The 24,981-nt window shown below is 39.9% G+C and overlaps 1 pseudogene; it reads left to right on the forward strand.

The window, feature by feature from the left end:
* The first annotated feature begins 8,856 nt into the window (after positions 1 to 8,856).
* On the forward strand, positions 8,857 to 9,024 carry LOC101837249 (annotated as a pseudogene).
* Positions 9,025 to 24,981: the final 15,957 nt, after the last annotated feature.

Raw genomic sequence — 24,981 nt, forward strand, 5'->3', positions numbered from 1 at the left:
GGAGCATGCTCTCTCCACAAGTTATGAATACTAACGTATCTCCAGACATTATCAAATATTCTCCCTCTAGTATGGGGCATGACAAAATGAATCCTAGTTTATCACCAGTGAAATATGATATTGTTAAATGTGTGAAACATAACATGGTGAAAAGACATAGAATAGAGTAAATCAGGTCTCAATTCTTCAAGGAAACCACTGTCAACATGTCATCACTACTGGAAATTAAAAAAAAAAAAACAGGCCAGGCAGTGGTGGCGCACGCCTTTAATCCCAGCACTCGGGAGGCAGAGGCAGGCAGATCTCTGTGAGTTCGAGGCTGGGCTGGACCAATAGCCTCCAAAACAATACAGAGAAACCCTGTCTTGTAAAAACCAAAAAGAAAAAAAAGAAAAAGAAAAAGAAAAAACAACTACACACATTAAACAATTAAAGCTATCTTTGTTTTGAAATTATCCCTGAGGAATTGGAACATGGGTGTGTCAATTCCATCCTTTCACCTGGGAATATGAGTGGTAGAAAAAGAGACTGTCCACAGTGTTTTAGTCATGAGAATGTTACCTAGCTTGGGGCTACAGTTGCCATGCTCTGGCTCTCAGTTGGCAATCCTTGTCAACCACTCCCCCAAATCCCCACATTGTCTCAACTTGAGTTTGGAACTATAGCAAGGTGAGCCTCATGGCCAAAGTAAGGCAGTCTGACCAGGGGAGTAAGATGCAGGCCCAGAGGCTTCAGACCAGTCAACTTGAATGTCTATGGCTTCAAGTGCTCATAAGAGTAGAGAAGAAGGGTTTTTTAAATGATTTTCAACTCATCAGAGGCCTGGTCATGATTTTTATTGCTAGAGACTATAAAGAAGCCAAATGGAGTTCAAGAGTGCTGTAGAAATGAGCTATGAGCCTGCATTGTTGTGTGAATATTGAAGACAATGACTTTATATGTGTGAGTGCATGTAAAATGGTCATTATGTGCACACGTACACATGCATATGCATATGGAGTATCAATTAATCTCTGTAAGTACCTAAGGCGATGGCAGTGACGGGAGTAGTTTAAAAACATTAACTACAAATTGAGGCTGAGACGCTGATCAGAGAAAAATGATCTGTAATCCTGAGAAAGAACCATCTGTCATGGCTGGAGGCTCAAGCAGAGAAGAGATAAGTGGAGAGGCCTCGGAAACAGATGGAGTCGCTCAAATCTCCACACAGAGCAGAGGGTACAACAGCTGGGACAGATTCATCCAGATGGATGGCTGTGACGTCATGTGTCAGATTATACCCAAGTGAGTGGCTGAAAACTCCAAGGAAGTCCAGGCCAACATGAAGGCACTTCATAGACAGCATCCACCACAGAATTCCGCAAGGATGGAAATACAGCCCAATCACACCTCGCTCTTCTCTGTAGAAAGAGCAGGAGGAAGGACAGACCCTCTCCATCCCTTCTTCATTCTTTGTTCCCAGACTAAATGGAAATGGAGAGGGAGAGAAATTGGGCTTTTGAGATTACTGGCATATGTCTTTATTCTGTTTTATTCTACTTAGTCTCTAAATTACATGACTAAGGAAATACTTCAGAATTTTCATGTATAAATCCAACAAAGTGATTTCATAGTCCAGGATTCCAGAAAAGAGAGTGCTCTGAAGGTTAACTTAATCCAGTCTCCCTTCTAGTAATCCCACAAGCACTTCAAACAACACAGTAGAAACCGGTGTTCCTTTCAAATAAGAAAACATAGTGCCTAGTGCCTACTTTATTTAAGCCATGGAGCCTTGTAAAATTAGTAAAGTCATAGATTCCACATTCGCAGAATCACTTGAAGCCACTGAGGCTTTCTTTGTCCCCATGGTGTCTTCATTCTTGTGTTTTTCAACACCTGCTTGGTATGTTAAAGCAATCTCTTCTAGACTTCTCATTTTAAAAATTTTTCTCTTATGATCCAATGAATTCTATTCCTAGCTTCCTTAAAAAACAAATCTGGGTCTGATTCTGTAGCTCAGTTGACAGAGCACTTGTCTAGCATGCATCAAGCCCTAGATAAAGTCCTCCTCTTATGACTAAAGTCTCTGTGACTTCTCTAAGAGAACTTGGCCCATCTTAAAATGACAAAGATGTTTTCCTTCATGTATTTTAGAGGCTCTATAATTTCAACATGTATATGTAGGTCAATTATTCATTATAAATGAACTATTTGCATGGGATATGAGATGAGTCAAAGTTTTCTCTCTTATGTATATCCAAGAACTGGGACTGTAACTCAATTGGTAGAGTGCTTGCCCAGCATGCATTAAGTCCTGAATTCAGTTCCTAGCACTGCATAAACTGGGGTACTGGTGCACACCTTTAATCCCTGAACTAAAGACATGAGAGCAGGAGGATCAGAAGTTCAAAGTTATCCTAAAGTACATAGATTTCAAGGCCAGCCTATGGTACACAAGATCCTGTCTCAAAACAAATTGGTTCCTGTTATTTTTCTGTCTACAAGTATTGCATGACTAACCATTCTCAAAGATTTTCAAATACTGGGCTTTTTTTGTTTTTGTTTTGTCCTGAGAGAGGACAAATAAAATTTATCAGGGCAATATGATCTTACATACATAGCCAGATTTTAACAAAACATTTTTTTCAGGAAAATGACTTCAGCACAGTGAGTCATGGTGCCTCTTCCAAGCTGTGCTGTAGATTACAGAGGCAAAGCAATGTGCACAGTTGCTGTTTTGCTAAATATACCACATCACCTCTCGTATATGTGTTGATATCAATATAAATGTTTTCTCTTTGATAAGTATTCCATGCTCATTGAAGATATTAAGAGAAGCCAGGTGAAAGTATACTGTACTATTTTTATAATTCCTCTGGGCCTTTCATAGTAGAGACAGTTTGGTCATTTTTGAGGCACACATTTATTCAACCACTATGTGAATCAGGATTGTAGTGTTTGCCTTGGATGAACTTTACTATGGGTCGTTCACTGTTGTGGAAAACCATAACACCACTAGTTTTCAATCTATCACAACTATTCCAAGAGGCATTGGTAACTATGGCATTCTTGGTAACCCTTTAGATAGGCACAGGAAGTTAATGACTCTCTTCTGCTCCAGTTTTGCACAAAGTAAAACTGCATTCTAGTTGCTCTAAATTATCTTTTTCTTTCTCTTTCACACACTATAGGAATAACATCTTGGATTTAAAAGATTGTATAGATAGGCTTTTAATAATCATTTTTAACTATGTGTAGGTCGGTAGGTAGGTGTGTGTGTGTGTGTATGTATGTGTGTGTGTGTGTGTGTGTGTGTATACACATAAGTGCAGGTGCCCTGGGAGGTCAGAGACATTGGATGCCCTAGAGCTGATCAGTGGGTGCTAGGAACTGAATTCTGGCCCTCCGGAAGAGCAACAAATGATCTTAGCCACTGAACCACATCTCCAGGCTCTAGAGATAGGTTTTGATTGTGTATACATTTCATTTCAGGATAGAAAAGACGTTGTTACAAAATAGGTTATTATGATGAGCCTGAGGATCTGGCTTAAATTTCCTTAAAGTACTACAAAAGCTAAGTTTCTTGAAAGAAAGTGGAGAAGGAAATTTTCATTCATTTCACTTTTCATTCAGGCTATGGTCTCCTTTCTCAAGGACACTGGAGATTCTAGCTCAGTTTAACTTGAGGCAAAGCTACCCAATCTCAGGACCTTTTGAACCAAGTAAGTCTTTTTGGAGGCAGGAGTGAACTGTGGGAGGTTCAGTAATATCACTTGCTTCTTATCTACTAAATGCCAGCCGCAACTCACACCCCAAAGACGAGACAACTGGAAGTATATCCAAATGTCCTCTGGTGGGGTAAAATTGTTCCCAATTGAGAACATCTGACTTAAGGCAACTTTACTCTGGAGTTCATTTCAGAGTCCAAATTCTAACAATATTTCACAAAACACAATTTCTACATCATAGAATAATTATGAGATTCTCCCTGAGGGTACCGGCAGGAAGTGCAAACCAGAATGTGGACAAATCAAGTTATGGGCAAATGTCCAGAGTCAAACAGTACAAAAACCTTGATCTCAACTCAGGCCATGAGCAATGGTGTGACTGCAATTTAACCTCAGCGATCTTCAGATCTGCAGCAGCAAAGTGAGTGAGAATCACGCCACGACCAGAGTTCTCATGAAGATGAATTACAACCCTGTGTTGGAGGCGCTCCCAGAGCCACAGGCTTATCTCTGTAGTGACTTCCCCTAATCCTAGCTGGGTGCATACAGCATGTGGGAACTGAAGAGTCATCCCTGGCCTTTAAGTGGCAAATGCTTTGAACTAGTGCTAGGGATGGCCTGCAGATCAGCCCAGCTGCCATCCTTATCATGGGCTTAACTTCGACTTCATCCATTTGGATTTGGGAGTCCAGACTCTTCTTCTTCCCTGTTCCCTTCCTTTCAAGTGATCACTATAACCCCAGGGATCAAAGATGAAACAGAAAAAAATGCAGATGGATGTAGCTCAGGGATAGAGAACTTTATTAGCTTGTACAAAGCTCTAGATCAAAACCCCAGTATCACAGAGAGAGAAGGGGAGAGAAGGGAGGGAAGGAAAAAGAGGGAGGAGTGAAAGGAACAGGAATGAGGGGAGATGGAGAGAGAATTAATCATAGATATTTTGGGTTAATAACTTTGGCAACTACAAGCCCAGTTCTTCCATAAGACGTGTTCTCTTTTATTGTTTTACTTACACATTTTTATTTAAATAACTTTTCTCATTTATTTTCTATATCAACCAGTTTCCCCTCCCTCCTCTCCTCCCTCCTATCCCTTTCCCATCTATCCCCCTCCCCATCCACTCCTCCTTCATCTCAATTCAGAAAGGAACAGGCCCCCAGGGACTTGCAAGTTGAGGCAAAATAGAGTCCCTCCCCTTATGTTGAGGTAGGGCCAAGTAATCCAGCATGGGAAACAGGTTACCAAAAGTCAAGTAAGTGCCAGGGAGAGGTCCTGATCCCACTCTTAGAAGCCTTACTAACAGACCAAGCTATACTATTGCACAAGACTTCTATAGGTAGCCTCCGCCCCTTCCCATTTCTTTTGTGTAACACTTATGGCTCTCAAATCTAAAGAGGTCAAGTTGCTTGGCCAATGTTATCAGCTAGCAAGTATTTGAACCCAGGATGATCAAAGTACATGCTTCAACAAATAGGAATGTGGAGCACAAGACTCTAGCCTATCACTGTGGGGATAGATAGCATAGACAACTTCAGTACTTATTAATCCAGAATTCAAGTATGGTAAACAAATCAATTCTCATCCATACTAGCTATATTCAACTACACAGCCACACATGGCTAGGGACTACTATATTCGATTATATGTGTGTGTCTTTGTGTATGTGCATATGTATATATGTGATGTTAGCTATTCTAATATACCATATAGTATCATATATACAATAATATGTGTAATATGTAGTATATATAATATGCTATATTATATAGTATATTAGATATCACAAATATAGAACATTTGTGTCAACCCAGGTAGTTAGTGACGTTATGAATTTGAAAAGTTACAGTGACCCAGTGTTTTTGTTGTATTACTAAGAATGTGTAAAAACAAAATGAAAATACACATTAGGAATTCTTGTGAAAAGGGACTCATCAAAGTTCATTCATCTTTAGATTGTGTGTATGTGTGTGACTTTAGAAATTAAGAAGCAAAATATTCCTGTGTTGATTCATCATTAAGTTAATAATAACCACAAAAAACACTATTCCATTTTGTAACACATTTTTAATACTCAAGCTTACAATTTTCAAAGATAAGTTATTTGGAAAACAGTCTACTCCGAATTATTGCATTATGCTCAATTATGGGCTTGTCTGTGTTTTTAAATAGCTAGGAAATCTTCACAACAGTAATAGAAAAGCAGTTATTCATAAGCAGCCATACATCATTTCCCACTGATACCTCAAGAAAGAACAAAGGAAAGCAATGCACACTTGATTTTTCATAGAGTTTGCAAACCCAGCATTGACCAAAAATGACTGTAGCTGTCTATCAAGGAGAGCAAGACACTGGAGGTTCCTAAGCAAAACAAGGTAGACCCATTTACCTCATGGCCTTGGAGCATCTTGAGGCTTGCTAGAGGAATCATGTACTTTTGAGGCAGAGGGGAAAAAACACAAAACCGTGAGAAAACACCATGCCTACACTTGTCAATGAAGAGCTCCAGATTTTGAATGAAGGCAATATTCGTTCACAAAGTAGCAGACCCAAGAGAACAGGAGTGCCACACTTGTATTTGGCTTCACGTCATTGGTTCTTTCCTTGCAATACCTTTTCTTGGGCAGAATACTGGCTGTCCTTTGACAATGGAACCAAGAGAAGATAAGCACGCCTGGGGAGTCTGTTCAGTTAATGTCCCCAGATGGTGTTTATCAAATCCATGACACAGCATAAAGCCACAAACACCTCTTTCCTTTCTATTCACTGGTTCCAAACATTTTTGAAAGTAGAGGTCAGCCACTTTTGCCCTCCAAAGCTCTCTTCTGCTTACTTCAAAGGAGGTAGAGTTCAAAGGGAAAAGGCAATGTGGAGGCCCATTGTTCAGGCATGGGCTGGCTGCATTCCCAAGGCCTCAAGGGAACCGTGGGTTAAGGACCATGTCCATTTGATTAGATCTTCAACCAGCCTTTCATGAAGCAATTCTCTCATTCAGGAGTATCAGAACCTTTCTCCCCAAACTCAATACATCATGCCTGGTCCCTTCTTGATGCCTTGCTTTCTTCCCATCTTCGAAGCTTTATAAGTCACTGGATATTTATGAAGAGATTCCCCAAGGCTTTTAATACCCCCCACATTTGTGTGCACTGCTAAAACATGATACTTCTTTTTCTTCTACTTTAAATCGTGCAACTGGTTCCTACATCCCAACGCTGTTATAGGATTATCTGCAAATTCTTTATTAAGTGAGTTGGAGATTCTAGGTTTGCTCAGTTCCTTAGGGAATTTCTGCTACAGAAAATGCACAGCAGCCAAATGGTGCCACCACCATCATGTAAATTATTTCAAGCAAAAGTCCTTCAGCCTTAACAGGAAATAACTGAAGAGGCAAACAGTGCAACCACTACCAATAAGGGAGTCCCGGGGGTCCGTCTCTCTATAGCCTTTTTCTTTCACTGTGGATGAGAGCAGGAAGATCTTCAGACTTGGAGTATGATGACTGGGCTCAAATAATGACACTTTGAGTGCCTATATATGTTATCCTTGAAGCAACACCCCCCCCCCAATAGCATCACTCAGGATAATAAACATTGAGTCCCTCACTGCCTAGGAGATGAAGATTCGGGAGCAGTTTTACTGAGTGGCTCTGGATTTTCATGAGGTTGCATTCAAGATGTTAGCTGAATCAATTCGTCTGAAAGCTTGACTGGGGTTCATGGATTTACTTCCTACATGGCTGTCTCACGATTGGTGATAGGTCTCACTCTCTATAATGCTGCTGGAGTGTCATAAGAAAAGCAACAAGCAATCTAGTTTCCCAAGTTACACAACATCACTGTTACCATGTTCTGTGAGGCAGGAGTCACTCTTTCCCCCAAGCTCAAGAGGAAAATGAGATTCTATCCCTTAAAGGGGGGTTCAAAATAATTGATGGACTTATTTTAAGCCATACGCTTAAGTGGCCTACTGTCAGCTTTTGTATACTATTCCATATCAGCTCTGAACCAGCCAAAGCCCAGTGATCATGAACATAGAAGTACAGCCACAACGAAAACGTTCTTAGAAATTGGATGGAAGAAATCTAAAATAGTGTACGTGCTTTGCCCTGCTTCTTCATTCCCTTTTAATGTGTTTTTGCTGGATTGGGGATCTCTGTAAGCTCCATATTCAACTGCCTTTATGGGCCATTGTTAATCTAAAGCTTATGGTCATTTACATGGGTATTGGATTATAAAATAGCTTTCCTTGTAAAAACAACCAAAAAAGTAGAACTGAGATCTGAAGAGCAGCATGGATACACTTAGTAAGGTCACTGCTTTGGGAAACGTGATGAACAAACTGTCTGTTTAATTGAATTATAGGGGACAGATGCTAAGCTGACACTTAGAAATGTTCATTAGAAACTAATTTTCTTGTACCCCAGACCTGAAGGAAAAACCATGGAGGCTAATAATATGTTCTATACAGAATCACATTTTGAGACAACTAGATAATCTGCTTTTTAGAGATATTTTTCTTTGCTTCTGTTACTTTTGCTGAAAATGAAATTGTGAAAAGTTTTTTATTATTATTATTTATTTTTAAGTTTAAATTTAGATTAGAAACAAGGTTGCTTCATAAGTCAGTTCCAGGTCCCTCTCTGTTTCCCTCCCCTCCACCCGTGCCCTCCCGCCAACCCCCCCCAATATCCCCTCATTTCCCCAGGGAGGGTGAGGCCCTCCATGGGGGTGTCCACAGTCTGTCATTTCATCCAGGGCAGGACCCAGATTGTGAAAAGTTTTAACCTTCAGGAAATTGGAAGAATGGCACAGTAAACACTGGTATAAACCCAGACTCAATTTTTAAGACAGAAGCATGTCTACTTACCGAGCACTGTTTTATTGTTGTTACTCACCCATTTGAAAGTAAGTTGAAAACACTGTGACTCTTCAGTCCTAAATACAGCTACCCCCAAACAAGAATTCCTCCTATATAACCTAACGCCTTCAGTAGCTGAGAGAATTCACAATAATTAAAGTAAACTGCCAAAGGGACACAGAAGTCAGCCTAAACGCCCATTTAAGCTTAAGATACTCTAACTAGCAAACATGAGGGGGGAATGTGCATCAGAAAATGAGTAAGGGGCTCTTCACAACTCTGCCCAACAATCACCATGGGGAAGCTGAGCAAAGACGCCAAACAGAGGCTGTAGCAGCTTTGCAAGGATGGCCAGTTTGCCATCTGCTGGGGATTTATTCTCCTTGTGATTAACGTGGGATTTATGGGCAGCAAAGATCCTGAAATTCCTGGTCCATCCATGTTAAGCCTACTTTGGAGATAAAGGACTTGTCATCTGACTTTGGAAACAATCCAACATGGAAGGTTGTGTACTCTGGCTGCATGAGATAGGAGACATTGTTTAGATGAACCCTTGTCAGACTATAGATTATCAAAATAAATATTTTAAATATTTCATAAAAGGAATGGAAATAAAAGATCATAACTCTCTGAACAAAATAAGAAACTACATCCAAAGACTAGAGGGATGGCTCAGCAGTTAAGATCACTGGCTTCTTTTAAGAAGACTGGGGTTTGAGTACCAGTTCCCACATGATGGCTCGCAACAGTCTCTAACTCCACTTTCAGAGGATCTCATGCCTTCTCATGGCCTCCTGGAGCACCAGATTTACAAGTGGAACCCAGACATGCAAGTAGGCAAAACACATATACACATAAAATAAAATTTGAAACAGGAAACTGCCTCCATATTGATATTATTAAACAAGTAAAAACTTATTGTTATTACAGAAGATCCATCACTAAATAGAAAGAACCATGAAAGAGCAGTTTCTAAACTCTCCTAAGATATCCTTTCACAATAAGCCTCCACAGCTCAAAGAAAAGTGAACATGGCTGGTTTCACCTTGTGAGCAATGGAGGTTTCTAACAAAGGTAGTCAGGCAAGGATCTATATTTTTGAACCACCTACTTCCCCTTTGAGCCAATCAGGCAGTCTCGTCAGATGTGAAGCCTGTGAAGCTAAGCTTCTACCAATAGGATGAGATGCAGTCACCACTTACGCTAGTGATAAAGACAGAGGCCATTTTGGCCAGTGTGTTCATTCTTCTTCTCTGGGTTGTAGTGCACCCTTTTTGCAAAAACGCAACCTCTTGCTGAATTACCTTTGCTTTGTTCATTTCTTCCCTTGTGCAGAACCAAGATTACTCTTTTCCCAACAATGTTCCGAAGTAACTTGACTAGTTTATCTCTGACCAGGTCATGCTTTTACTTGACTTGCTGCTTGAAACTGCAGAATTTGTTACTATTACTTAGCTAAAGGGATGGGGATGCCAGTAGACCAGGAGCATAACTTAACTGATCACATTGAGAATGTCTCTGAAGAGGAAGGGAATAGGGTTCCCTCACAGAGCCACACAGAGAGGAAAGGTCAATGCAGGGGAGTTAGGACTTGAGCTTTAGAGTATCTGCTTTGTACATATGAAAGATCCCCTTGCAGGCAAGTGATTGCTAGTGCTTGGATAGTCATGCAAAATGCTTTCTCTCCCAAGGCTACCAAGGAACTAAGATGTCAAAGCAGATGTACTTCCTGTTGAGACTGCACACCCAGAGTATGGAACTACTTAACTTACTTTTCCAAGGTGACTTACTTGTGTGGCTGGTGGCCTAATAACAAGTCTTTACCAGGTGGACTTTTCCAAGGGTGTTCAAAACCTCCTATGCCTGGTATTTGTGTCACTTGGTGGTAGAGTGCTTTTCTATTACACACAAAGTCTTAGGTTTTATCTCAAATAGACAGAAACATTGCCCAATTCTGAATAAAAAAAAGTTTAGCCACTAAGCTAAGGCAGGAACCTTTAAGGCCAAACTTTTATATTAGTGCACATTCAAAATATCCCTTCATTTTATTTCAACTGCACCTTTTTGTGGGGAATCTAAGCATGCCCAGAGGTTTTCCTGTCTGCCATCTTTATGACACAAACTGAGCATGCCCAGAGGCGTTCCTGTCTGCCATCTTTATGACACAAACCGAGCATTTCCAGAGGTGTTCGTTTCCCCTGCTTTATTATTTTAAACATATGATCCATGGTCTTGACTTAAACGTGCCCCAAAACATGTTCAGCATGTTTCCCTCTTGAACTTATGCCCTTGAAGTGAGCATGCCACCAAAGTACATTCTTATACATGGCTCCTTTCTGTTCGGTTACAGAAAGAAACAGAGAAGCGAAATGGAAGCCCTTAAGTGAAGGACACACTGAAGTTTCAACAGCTTATGTCGCATCCTGTAGGTCTTGATAGGCTAGAAAAATGACAAGACCCTAATTCACTGAAGAGCGGGAAAGGGGCGAGGAAAACAGATAAAGGGGGTTGAGTTTGCTTCACTGTTTTCCTCAGGGTTTTGCCTACCACCCATTGAATGAACCTGAATTTTTATACTATGTCACTTATCATTAAAAATTAAAATTTCATTAGTGTCTACAACTCAAGACAAGCTCTCTTTCCTGTTTAGATAGAAATGTCTGTATATACTTCACAAAATAATCAGTATATTCATTCAGTCAGTGTTTTGGGAGCCCAGTCAATGTGCTAGGTGCTATAATGGGCACTGGGGGAAAATGGTTAATAAAAAACAAATATGGGCTCTAAGCCAGAAGGCAAGCAGCATACAAAGAGATTTAAGAATCTAATAAAGAAAAATGCTGCAAAGAATCAAGATCTGGCGAAGGTTCTTGAACGGAAGGTGAATATCAGATGGCGATCCCTAAAATAGTGTATCCAGAGCAGTGGTGGAAGCTACGCATGGTGAAGGCAAAACTCAAAGACAAGGCACAAATGTCCTGTGTGAATCCTGAGACACATAGAGATCAGTGGGGGAGAGAGAAAGCAGCCACAAGTGTCAGATGGCATGAGCTCAAAAGAGGTTCCATTTTCTAAAGAATGTTGAGAATGGCTAGACGTAATGAAGAAAAAGGAGGATTATGAAAAAATAAATACAAAAAAATTAACTTCATGTACACGTGGGGGTTGTATATAAGTGTCTTCTGTGTTAATGTATGTGGAGGCCCAAAGTTTATACCGAATGTCTGCCTCTATCACATTCCACTGTGTGTGTTCAGGCAGAGTCTGCCTGAAGCCAGAGCTTACCAACTGCAGCTGGCCTAGCTAGCCAGCTTCCGCAGGGGACCCCTGTTTTTGCCTCCTGAGTCTTGGCCTTACACAGTGACCAGCATACCTACTTTATTACCAGTGGGTTGAGGATCTGAAATAAAGTCCTCAAATTGCATGGCAGGGGCTTTACCACAAAACTATTAGTTTTAGTTTCCTAATAATATCCATGAATCTTTATTCTCTCCTATTGGAAGTCAAGACAATACAGAATTGCTTGAAGAGAGTCAATGTGGTTCAGCATTGCATTCAGAAACGTTGTGCTAAAGAGCCACTCCTATCTCTAGCCTTCCTTCCTGTGGCTTCATGCTTTGTCTATCGTTCCCATAAGCAAATTGCCAAATGGTGGTTTCCAGCCCAAACGGGCTTTCACAATCCTAGTGTCTTCTAATGCACAATTTGTTCCCCGTTTCATGCGCTTCTTTCGGCAACAGATCTGCTTTCAGAAAAGCAGCCTGGAGGAACAGCAAGCACAATAAGCAGTCCATCAGGCAGGAGGGCGTTTCCAACAAACAACCCACTTCCTGCTCAGAAATCACAGAACAAGTCTTCTCACTGATTTGCTGTGAGCCTGCATTTGATTTGTAACCCAACAATTTTGATAGATAAAAGTAATATGCTTTAATGGTTTCTGCTCTCTGAACTTTTAAAAACTAGAGTGCATACAAACTAGTTTATTAAGATGGTGAAATCTGTGGTACATTACCAGTAGAAACTGCCATTTATGAAACCTGGGTCCTTCTTTTTACCTAGTGAGAGAAGATGCCCAACTTGAAGAGCCTTTGACAGGAATTTTGGCAAGACTCCAATCAGTGAAAGGCTTCCTCCTCATGGAAGCTGGTATCCACCCATCTGGAGATCTGCAATTCCAAAACATATACCCAGAGGTCACTGAGATTTTCAAGGAAACAAGTAACTTCTCAGTGACTGGAGAGGTTTGTGTAACATCTCCATTTTTTCCCTGTAGAAAGCTTGACTTTGCCTTTGAAAGACTTTTGAAGGATATGCAATAATAATAACAGATACAACTCTCAAGTTCCAGAAAGGAAAAATTGATTTTTTTGAAGGCGACCTCAAGAAATACAAGTTTTTCTTTGTATTTGGGCTTGAGAAACTAAAAAGAAATCCTTAGGCAGGGACTTACACAACCTTTATTAGATTCCATGAGCTGCAAATGTATTATTAGATACATAGTGACATGAAAGAATAGGTACTTATGTTTGTGGGCACGTGGAAAAGATACCCATACAAAACCAGAATTAGGACATCCACTGGCTATTCCTGGAAATGTGTCAGAGTCAGTTGAAGAATAAATGGCGCCAACATGAGGATGGTGTTGTAAGGAAATGATAGAAAATCTAGACAGGCTAATAAAAAGAGAAAGATAGGGCATCATGCAAGATTACCATGGTGTTTTTAGCATTCTTCTGCATTGGTGTTGGAGCGCAGCTTTGATGAAACAAAGAGGTGACTATTGACTTGAGCCTCTTGATTCAGGTTAGCTACCCAAGAACCTTTGCATCAACCTAGAAAGAAGCAAAGTGTTGTGTGCCAGTTCTCAGGACTGGAAACCTGACATTCCACAACTCATTCTAGAATAAGAGCTGACCCGCCACAAGTATTACAGACATGGATGACTTCATATTTCTGTCTAGAAAGAGAGAATTAATGTGTGACTCCAAAGAAGTGCTTGAGCAAATGTGTGCAGACTCATCAACCTCTCACAGTTGCAGGAAGTGACTCAGAGTTCAGATTTGGTGGCCCGTCCAGCTGCACCTTCCTTGGAATGTCATGAGTCATGAGGGCGTCAGCTGGATAAGGAGACCTCACAGACCTTGCTCATTTTTCTTTTTGTGGGTTTCTTTTGTATTATTATTAAAACACAATTACATCATTTCCTCCCATATAGGCATTGCACTCAACCAACCCAATTCCAACAGAACCCACGAGCAGATAGGGAGGAAAAGTGATGGACAAAAGAGAAAAATTGTCCCTTTTTAAACCTTGTAGTCAGTGTGAAGAAATAAAATGAGGTCTTTTAAAGAGCACTCCCCGAAATGCATTTAAAATGGCTCGAATGCTACGACAGTCTCTGTGAGTTCATGTGTGTATCAGTCCTGTTGTGTCTGGGAAACATTGTTTTCTTTGAGTCATTTGCCACCTCTAGCTCTTATAATCTTTTTACCTCCCCTGCTTTATAGATTCCGGAGGCTTGGGGGAGGATGTGGCACAGGTTCCCATATAGGAATGAGTATAGAAATGAGTGCTCCAAAGTCTCTGACTGCCTACATGTTGTCTAAGTATGGGTCTCTGTAATTGTACCCATCTACTACAAGAAGAAGCATCTCTGATGAAAGCTGAGTGAGGCATGATCTACAGTACAGCAATAGATCCTTTCATGGCTATGTTCATTTAGCAGAAAAAAATTAGTAGGTTTTTCCCTTAGGGCCTATGAGCTACCTAGTCTCAGGTTCTTAGCCTCACTAATAGGTATGGGCTCCATCTCGTGGGGCAAGCTTTAAATCAAACCAAAATGTGGGAGCGCTATCATGAGCTCCCAGCACATAGGTCCCAGTACATACCAACATGGAAAAAAAAACCCTAATCGGTCAAAGACCTGGTCCATAGTTTTTGGAAAACATTTATGCAAAGCTGGAACATTTTTATAGAAGGTACTAGCTTGGTCATTCACATTGTATACTTGCAATGAGATCTGGACTTGTGGACTCTGTTAGTTATATGGCTAATATTCACATAGCATGTTGGGGCAGAGGAGAGAATGTCTGAGTGAGTTGGGCCTGGTGTTTGGAAATTGCTTAGGGTGGAATGAAGTCAAATAGACTGAAGTGATTGGGCTGTTGTCAGGGTGTGTGTCCTGGTCCATGTTCAGAGTGTGGGGGTAGAACTGGCTAGGTGGAGAGGCTAGGTGTGATGTGGGAGGGGCATGTGGGTTGGGGTTTAGACAGACCAGGTCCCGGAAGAAGCCTAGCTGTTGGTTGAGGGGCACACAAGGGTAGCCAGACTAGGCTGTGATGGAGGGTGTGTGGAGGGGAGAGTCAGGCAGACCCACCAGGATAGACCCCAGAGTAGGATATGCAGAATCTGTTTGAATGGAGAGGTTGGATGTCCAGCTTTTTAAATGTAGGCTCTGGACTCTGACCCTTATCCCAAACCCCTCAACTTCTCTCTTTAAATATTCTGCCTGAATATCTGTCCAGAGTGGGAAGGACAAATATGTTAGACACTAAAAGGCCCAGCTCTGCAAGCCCCAGCTATGCAACTGTATTGGTTGTGACACTGTATTTAAGACACAGCCCACTCGTTTTTAAAGCTCAGCAGACATGAATACAGGCTGTCTTGACAGTTGAGCAGAGTCAAATGAGCACATTGCTACTTTGTCCTTCACAATTCTCATGCAGACAGGGCTTTCATTCTCTATGTAGCAAGATGCCATAGCCATCACCTCCACTTTGCAATATTGCAAAGGAGAAAAAACAAGAAGTCTGCCATTGCTTTTCAAGATTTATAGGAAGTGCCACCTACCAGCTTATAGTCAGAACTCAGGCATATGGACAATTGTAGCTAATGAATAAACTCTTCTAGTTGAGTTGCCATCCTAAAAAGTTTCAGGACTCTGATTAAAAATAAAAATGAAAGTGAGTAGTAAGTAGGCTATAGGCACTCTCAATTAGGCACACCTAAAGGTATTCACTTGTCTGAGTCTGTGGACCTGTTGTGAGCTAAATCCACCAGAGAACATTTGGACACACGTAAAAGCAAATGGAGTCTTTACTTTCATTGGCCTGCAGCTGCATGAAGAACTCGCCCAAACCATGCAGCCCCGAGTCTTGCTACTCCTGGCTTTTTATATACAAAAACCACATCCTAATTTGACACACTTTAGTCACTAAGAACAGTTAACAATAGGTAGAGCTACAGAAGCCAAGAAAGCAAAATTAGTACATTTTGGGACTTTCCTAGAACTATGGACTATGGTGGATAGGGTCTTTGTTTTCATTTGTGCTGGTATTGGGACCTATGTGCTGTGTTCTTCAGTCAGAATGGCACCTGTAACATGGTGTCAGTTGTGTAAGGTATGGGAGGTCTGTTGCAGACACATCTGTGAAATGGGTAACCAGTGCCCAGTCACATAGATGGTGCAGTGTAAAACATCATACATATGTTAGCTGTCAGCAGCCCCCACATCCTACCTTAGAGTGACAGGCACTCAGTACAAGCCCATCAGTTAGTTGCTTTTAACATTGCTGCTGTGACCAAATGCCTGACAAGAAGCAGCGTAAGAAAGAAAGGGGCTCTTCTGGCTTACAGTCCAAAGGAATACAATCCATCATGGCAGGGAAGACATAGCAACAGAAGCATAGCAAGGTGGATCACATTCTTTCTGCAATCAGGAAGGAGACCACATGAATGCCTGTGCTCATCTGATTTCTTCCCTTTAGTTTAATCCACACCCTAGCCCATGGAAAGGTGCTGTCCGCATTTATGGATCTTTGTACTTAATGAACCTAGTTTAGTTAATGCTCCACAGGCATGAGCAACGGTTCATCACCCTTGCTTGATTCTAGATCCTAGCAAGTTGAAGATCAAGATGAACCGTCATATCACTCTTTATGGAAAAATTGGGGCCCTAGACCTCATAGAGCTCTAAGAGTTCTAGAGACCCAGCTTCCTTTGCTGTCTCATCTCAGTCCTAGCAATAAGACATCATGACTGACTTAGGATGAGCATGGCTATGACTCATTTTAGGTTTTAGCTCCCTAGTCCCTCTAGAACTGGGTCTAACCTTGCTCTCTCATGTGTTTTTCTAACCCTTCCAAGCCTATGCATTTTTCCATCAGAGCAAAAAATGCCTGCTTCACATTCAAGTCTATGTGAACTACGTTGCTCTGTGTTAAGATTCATTGAGAAAATGCTAGGCTTAAAATTTAAAAATTTAAAATATGCTTCCATCATGATAAATTACACTGCTATATTAGCACTTAGGATTTCAAACACTAAAATAAATGATAGTAGTAAAGAGAAAACAATCCATGCTAGTCATTTATTTATAAGCCTTTATCATCCACTAGTCTATTTGATATATAGACAGGTCAATCAATGCTCACTATAATGAGGGTATAGCTCAGACCATGTTTTTCCAAAAAGAAATTGTTTCTATAGATAGCTTTATAAGAATAGAAAGATTCTTGAAATTTAATATTTGGGGATGACAGACAAAATTTCAAACTGCCAATGCTAAAATAACTGTTTCATATAGTGATGCCTTGGCATCTAAAGCTTGTATATTGATGAGAGGGGAAAGATCCTAGCCTAATATAGCCAACCAATTTATTTACAGAGGATACAGAAGAGCAGGCATAGAGAAGAGTCTTCACAAGTGCCTGGAGCTAAATTCATTGATTGAAAAGGTCAGCACACTAGCAGAAGCATCCATTAAGCCAAAATATTCATTGTAACCAGGGAAACCAGAGGGAAAATGGAAAGCTCTTAAACAATGAAATGGCTTTTGTTTTCCTGAAATGAGACCTGAATATATCTATGTCTCTATCCCTGGAATAGTTTCTTCAGAGCCCTAGAATTCTTGACTATGGTGGTTATCACTACGTGAAAAATGAAAAGTCTGTTATGGAGCACAATTACACAGTAGAAGGCTTTTTGAAGACTCACTTGCATGTAAAACTAAATGACTCACTTGATCACAACAATCATGACTGGTCTTTATAGTTAAATAGTTAAGAATTTACAGATAATGACCACCAAAGTTAGTTACTATTGTACAGAAGACAGTCTGATACATTTTAATCGCATATAAGCAGATATGTGGAAGATTTCAAGAGCTACCTATGGGTTTCAATTTGTGGCCAAGAAATCTTGGCCAATCTTTGTAATCTCATACACATATTAGAGACCACTAATATAAACCTTAACATAGCCAAGCTACACCTTGGTTCCAGGAGTGGCCTAATTCCCTCCAATTATCATTACCACCCTTAGACTCCAAAGAACTTGGTCTGTAGGTGACAGTGTTTATTGAGATTTACCATGGTATATAGCCAAACATATGGACATAAGATGATTGATTTCTTGCTGTGCTAAATGGGAAGATGATAGATTTTCCACACGAGAAGATCTCTAATGTGTTTCCTAGCAAGGAATTGCTGGTTCCCAGGAACTATCACATATCTTCTCATTCATTGTTGCTTTTGTTGTTGCTTGAGATAGGGGTTCTTGTAGCCCAGGCTAGCCTTGAACTCACTATGTAGCCAAGATTGACTTTGAACTCCTGATCTTCCTGCCTTTTCCTCCCAAGTGCTGAAATTATAGACCTTGCAATGCTATACCCAAACTCTTGTTTTCCTTTTTTCAGCTCAGAGAGGAGATTATGAGAAAAAATGGATGTAGCCTCTCATTCATACAAGGAGGCAAGTTATGACAGCACTGGTCCCACATGGCTGTTGATCAGTCAAAGTAAAGTCAGTTCAAATTCAGCTGTGCCATCAAAATCTATAATTTTTGAACACTTTGTATGAGAAGAATGTAAAAAATTTCAATGATTATAGTTACATGTTAAAGACATCATTGTGGATACATTGGATTAAGTAAGCTATATTATTAAAAGTGATTTCACTTACTTCTTTGCACCTTTTTATATAGATCACAGAAAATTTCACACATTTGGTTTATTTTGTGGCCCACATCTATCTCTAGGAAATAAAATTGAGACAGTGGCTAAGATTCCACAAATGCTTAAAGGAAAAGCATGGGCTAGGTAACAACTTGGTCAGTAATGTGCTTGTAGCAAGCATAAAGACCAGAGTTTGACCCCCAGAACCCACATGAAAAGTTAGACATATTTGCTCTTGGTTGCCTACCAGAGCTCAATGGTAAGATCCTATTTGTGAAACACCACACACATAGAGAAATAAAGTTGGTTCTGACCAGGAAGGTTTCTCCCTGTTGGGTATATTTCATAGTACTGAAAAAGTGCTATATAGGCAGCTGACAGGAAAATACCACCAGCAGTATTACCAAACTGTGAATCATTTGAGCTAAAATAATGACCAATGTAGCAAGAGTTGCTCATTGGTACAGTAGTGGCACAAAGGTTATAGAAGTAACCTACCACTTTTTAGATTGGATTTAAGATCTGCTCCATGGGAGAAAGCACCAGCCTAGTGCTATAATTCTGGCCAAGAACCCATGGTTGGGGAGCTCACAGGCCCCAATGCTGAACCTCGTATTATTATTCTGCTAAATTGACATAGTATCAAAATTCCCTAGTATTATTATTCTGCTAAATGGACATAGTATCAAAATGCTGTTTAAATTTTTATCACTCTACCCTTAGAGTAGTTCAACTCTTGGACCTTATCAGAGAAGTTTCATTGTGCAGTGGATGGTAGTTAACACAGAAACTCATAAGGGAAAAAAAGTAAAGAGAATAAGTGACTGTGGAGCTCTCAGCCCCAAGTTAAACATTCATAACACTGCTCCCCACCTGAGGCTCAAAGACTATCAAGGAAGAGAGAGTGAAAAGACTAATTCAGAAATTTAGGAGAACCAAAGCGAAACAGTATTTTCTAGACATGACAGAACCACTGCACTCATGAATCCAGAGTAGCTGTAATTTAATTACATTTCTTCCTTCTCTTTACTCCCTCCAGACCCTCACATATACCCATCCCCACTCTATCAAATTCATGGCCAGTGTTATTCACTGTCAGTGTGCACATTCACATTTCTCTTAATAATGGCATTGATGTAAAGAGTCTGCTTATGGGATGTTTGGCTTTAATGCACATTCCCAAAGTGGGATTAGCTGAAATATCTAAATGTATAATCATGAGATGCACTAGCTCTCAAAATTCCACCCTCTCTCATTTATGCTCTCAGCTCTTGACTGCTCTCTGCTATTTGAGTCTATAAAATCTCTACAGAAAAAGTTTTAATGTCTAATTAATGTCAATCAACATCAGCTCTTACGAGATGTGCATTTTCTTGATTGACAAGTGCTATATTTTGTGTTTTCTTTCACTGTACTGTACTCAATATATTAAGACTTTGGAAAAATCGTCAATCGGGTTTACAGAATTAATGGAGGAGGCTGGAGATACTGTCTATGAAAGAGATCAGGAATGGTCAAGAAGTGTGTTGTTCTCATTGCTTTGGAGGAGGAGACAGCATGAAGAGAATTGCTGCTGCTCTGCTCTATTTGATAACTAATGCAGAAAGGGCTATGATGAGAGAAAGAGTATGGATTTGAGGGTCACGTGGGCAGTTATGTGACTAATGGAAAAGAAATGGCTGCTTTTTTCACTTAAGTAACAGAAATGAAAAATACAAGCATTTCATTTCTTCAACAAATGGTATTGAGCAGGCTGGCCATGAACTAGAAATACAGCCAAGGATGACCTTGAACTTCTGATCTTTCAGCCTCCACTTTTAAGATGCTGGGATTACAAGTCTGTGGCATCATACATGGTATATGTGGTGCTAGGAATTGAACTCGTGGTTTTGTGCATGATAGGCGAGCACTCTACCAACTGAGCTGCATCTAATATAGCCTATATATGTTTTAAAGATAACCTTGGCTCAGAGCACATGTAACTACTTAATTTGAGATGAATCACAGACCCAAATGTAAATGCTAAAATTACAGCACTTTTAAATAAAATGCAAGGAAATATCATTGTCATTTTAAGATAGATAAAGATGTTTTTCAGAAGACATGAAGAACATTAATTATAACAGAAAACGTTAATAAAGTTGACTCCCTCAAGATAATACATGTCTGGTATTCAAAGAACAGTATTAAGAGCATAGAAAGAAAAACCATATGCTGGATGAAATATCTATAGCACACAAAACCAAGCAGGACTTGTATTCAGAAAGCAGAATACATTCATATAATTCAATAGCAAGAAGTTAAATGGCTTAGTAAAATGTATGTGAAAACTTGAATAGGCATTCATAAAAGAAAATATAGCCAATAAACCATTTTAAAGTATTGGACAGCCTTATTCATGAGGGAAAATGAAAGTTAATAGCACAATGAGCTATGTTTCTATACGTCTAAGTGGGCTAGAATGAAAGAGTTAGACAATAGCAAGTATTGACAAGGATGTAGAACAACTGAAACACTCATGTGGTTAGGAGTTGGAAACATTACAACTACTTTGTAGAAAGCCTTGATTTAAACACACGTTGACCTTATCCCTCAGTAAGATTAAACACACATTGACCCTATGTCTTAGCAATCACATCCATAGGTATCCAAGATAAATGATTACCTGCTAAGCCAAGTGGGCACCTAGAAGGCAAAGTCACGCATTTCTACATTTCAAAGTGTCCTGTTCTTTAGTTTTATCTAAAGATTTTTAGAGGAAAAAAGTCAACCAAATTCACAAAGCCACTAGAAGGCATTCTTTTAGATAGCTAAAGTAAACCTGGTTCATTATAATATTGAAATGAACGTTTTGAAAACACTGGTGTTTGTCATTTTATGATCCTAAACTGTGCATTCCCAGAAACATTCTTGAGTGCTGCTATCATAAAACTTTGAACATGTGCTCTATGATCTTGTAAGCCTGCCCAGAAACATGTAACCCATCTTTCTGTCTTGAACAATGACCTTACAGTGAGATTGCTAAAAAATACCTATTAAAAACCCTGTCCTTAAAGTGCTTTCCTAGATCAATACTCATATACCATCTGAGTAAAATCTCCATGTTTCTGATCCTTTGAGGAGAAAGTTGCTTTGTAGTAATTCATGTTGTCTTAGGGTTTCTATTGCTGTGAAGAGACAACATGATCATGGCAACTCTTATAAATAGAAACATTTCATTGAGGTGGCAGCTTATAGTACAGAGGTTCAGTCCATTATCAACATGACAGGGAACATGATGGCATGCAGGCAGACATGGTACTGGCTACATCTTGATCAGAAGGCAACAGGAAGTGGACTCAGTATCACACTGAGGGAAGACTGAGCAAAAGAGACCTCAAAACCTGCCCCTACAGTGACACTTCCTCCAACAAGGCTGCATCTAGTCCAACAAGGTCACACCTCCTAAAAGTGTCACTCCCTTTGGGGGACCATTTTCTTTCAAGCCACCAAACCTGTGCTTTTCTCACTCACTAGGGATGATGTATGTTTCTCTCTCCCCATTTTTTCTCTTTCTTTAGAAGAAATGTGTTTACTGATTATACAAGGAAAATGTGTTTACTAATTATACTGCAAGGACCAGCAGACCAGGTAGTAAAGAAAGTACTTCCCACTGTTCTTTGTGGGCTTTTGTCATCCTGATCATGATGATTGTCTCTTGTCACTTAGCAAGAACAGAACATATCATGTTACATCTTAATAAAATGAACTTTTCAGTATTTTATATACACTATAGCAGGCAAAAATAAAAGATACCTCTTTTTAAACAGTCCCAGTGCTAAGCTGTTGTCTGAATTCCAGAGATTCACCTACTCTGCCTTCCCATGTGCACCTTTTTATACTGGAACTGGGGGTTCTGATTTACTCTCAATTGATAAATCCTAGGGGTCTGACTTCAGATCTTCAGTACCCATATAAAAATCCAGTGCAATAATTCATACTTGTAATCCTAGTTTGTGGGAGGTGGAGACATTCTGGATCTCACTGGCAAGTTAGCCTAGCCAAAATAGTGAGTGCAACAATGTGGAAAGCAATTGACAGAGACATCAACCTCTGCCCTCTACATATATGTGCACCTATATGTACACATGCACACACAAATACACATACCACAGAAAAGAAAAGAATATGACAGTATTGATGGATGCTAACAGCCTGCAGGTTTTGCTTTTGAGCTGTTGATGGAAGGGTCAACTCTTAAGCTGGTCAATGGTCATAGGGATAGAAGGATAGAGTTGCCTCATGTTGTAAGGAGAACTAAGAATTATTTGGTGGTTTGAATAATGGCCCCCACTGGCTCATAGATTTGAAGACTTACTTATCATGGAGTGACACTACTTAAGGACTAGGAAGTGTGGCCAGGCCCAATGTCACTCTCTTCTGCTGCCTGCAGATCCAGATGTAGAACTCTCAGCTACTTTCCCAGCACCATGCCTGCCTGCATGCCACCATTCTCTCCTCTATGAGGATAATGGACTAAGCCTCTGAAGCTACAAGCAAGCTCCAATAAAATTCTTTCTTTCATAAGAGTTGTCATGGTTGGGCCAGGTAGTGGTAGCACACACCTTTAAACGCATCACTTGAGAGGCAGAGGCAGGCACATCTCTGTGAGTTCAAAGCCAACCTGGTCAACAAAGTAAGTTCCAGGACAGCCGAGACTATTATAGAGAGAAAGCCTGTCTTGTGAGTGAGGGTGGAGTTGACATAGTCATGGTGTCTCTTCACAGCAACAGAACACTGACTAAGATACATTACTTCCAGTTTTAAATGGGTTCATTTATATTATCCTTTGACATCTTTATACATATATAAAATACAATTTGACCATTGCCATCCTGCATTATGCTCTCAAATCCCACCCTTGCTCCAGCTGTATCCTTTCTTCCCAACACTATTTGTTCCCCACCAATTTCCATGTGTTTCTCATGGTGTTATGTTTGGTTTTAGCTTTTGTGGCCCACTAAGTTTAATCAGGGTTGCTTGCATGAGCATGAGTGTGGATCTGTTTATTAGAGCATGAACAACTTAACATTGGCTACAACATTGAAAAAAATTATTCCCTTACCCCTAGCAGCCATGAAATACCAATGGCTCCTTAAGGATGGGTGGAGCCCTCATGAATCCCATGCTCATCCATGATGGAATGTTGATGGATTCAATAGTGTGCAGGTCTCATGCAGGTTATTATAACTGGTGTGACTTCCTGAGGGCCACAGCCACACCATGTTCTAGAGACAGCATTCACAGCACTTTCACTATTCTTTGCTTCTTAAATTCTTTCTGCCTGCCCCCTTCAGCAATGTTCTCTGAGCCTTACTTACAGTTTTAAAGAATTGTGTTCTCATCACATTTTCTGAACATACCAAATGTGTTGCCATGGCAAATACAGCAAATGCATTTCCAAGAGCTAAATGAAAGGCCTGTGGGCAGTTCAGAAGCAGCTGATTGAATGCTTCAAAAGAGAGAGGAAGAGGCAAGCTTGGGGTAAAATTGGAAAATTAAATTACTAAAATATGCATATTTAATTTTCTTAATAAAATAGTTTCAAATAATATGCACAATTGTAATTAATATTTGAACATTAAGATGTCATAATGCTTCCAGAAATACTGATAATTTTGTACTGATATATATGCAGTCGTTCTTTAAAAATCTAAATAAGCCAGATACAGTGGGGTACACCTTTAACTTCAGCACTCAAGAAACAGAGGTATGTGAATCTCTATGAGTTCGAGGTCAGCTTGCTGTACATAGCTAGTTCTAGACCATCTAGGGCTACATGATAAGGCCATGTCTCAAAAAAGATTCTAAATAACTAAAGCATGTCTACAGGATTTGGGAACACAGAGTTATAGTAACAGTCAGTTGACTTATATTCTCTTGCAAATGATCAGGACCAAACTGGTAAAATGATCTCATGGATATGATTACATATTTGACAAACATGGCAAATTCAGTGACAAGACCTAGTGAACTACTTTTCTTCTTATTTTTTCTCTATACTCCCATTAAGATATCCAAGGATACGATCTGAATTGTATAATAGATAATAGAGTCATTAATTTTTTCTGCAAAAAATATAGGCAGTAAATGCTTTAGGAATGACAGGCCACATGTTCTCTGTCACTGCTACTGAACTCTGACATTGCAGCTGTAAAGCAGTTATAGAGAATATGTAAGCAAATGGGTTGTGGGCCCCAGTAAAATTTTTATGGATGCTGTAATCAAATTTCGTACAAATTTTGTAGCAAGTTTGAAATCACTTAATGATATTAAAACTGCCCTTCATTTGAGTAAGGTATATAAGCACATAATAGGCTGGATTAGGCCCAAAGGCCATAGTTTGCCGATCCTTGGATTATGGTACCAATATTTTCTAGTTATTTGACTTTTGTGAAGTCATTTATCTTTCCTGAGACTCAGTATCTT

Source organism: Mesocricetus auratus, unplaced genomic scaffold, assembly GCF_017639785.1.
Source record: "Mesocricetus auratus isolate SY011 unplaced genomic scaffold, BCM_Maur_2.0 Super-Scaffold_100003, whole genome shotgun sequence".
Classification (NCBI taxonomy): domain Eukaryota; kingdom Metazoa; phylum Chordata; class Mammalia; order Rodentia; family Cricetidae; genus Mesocricetus; species Mesocricetus auratus.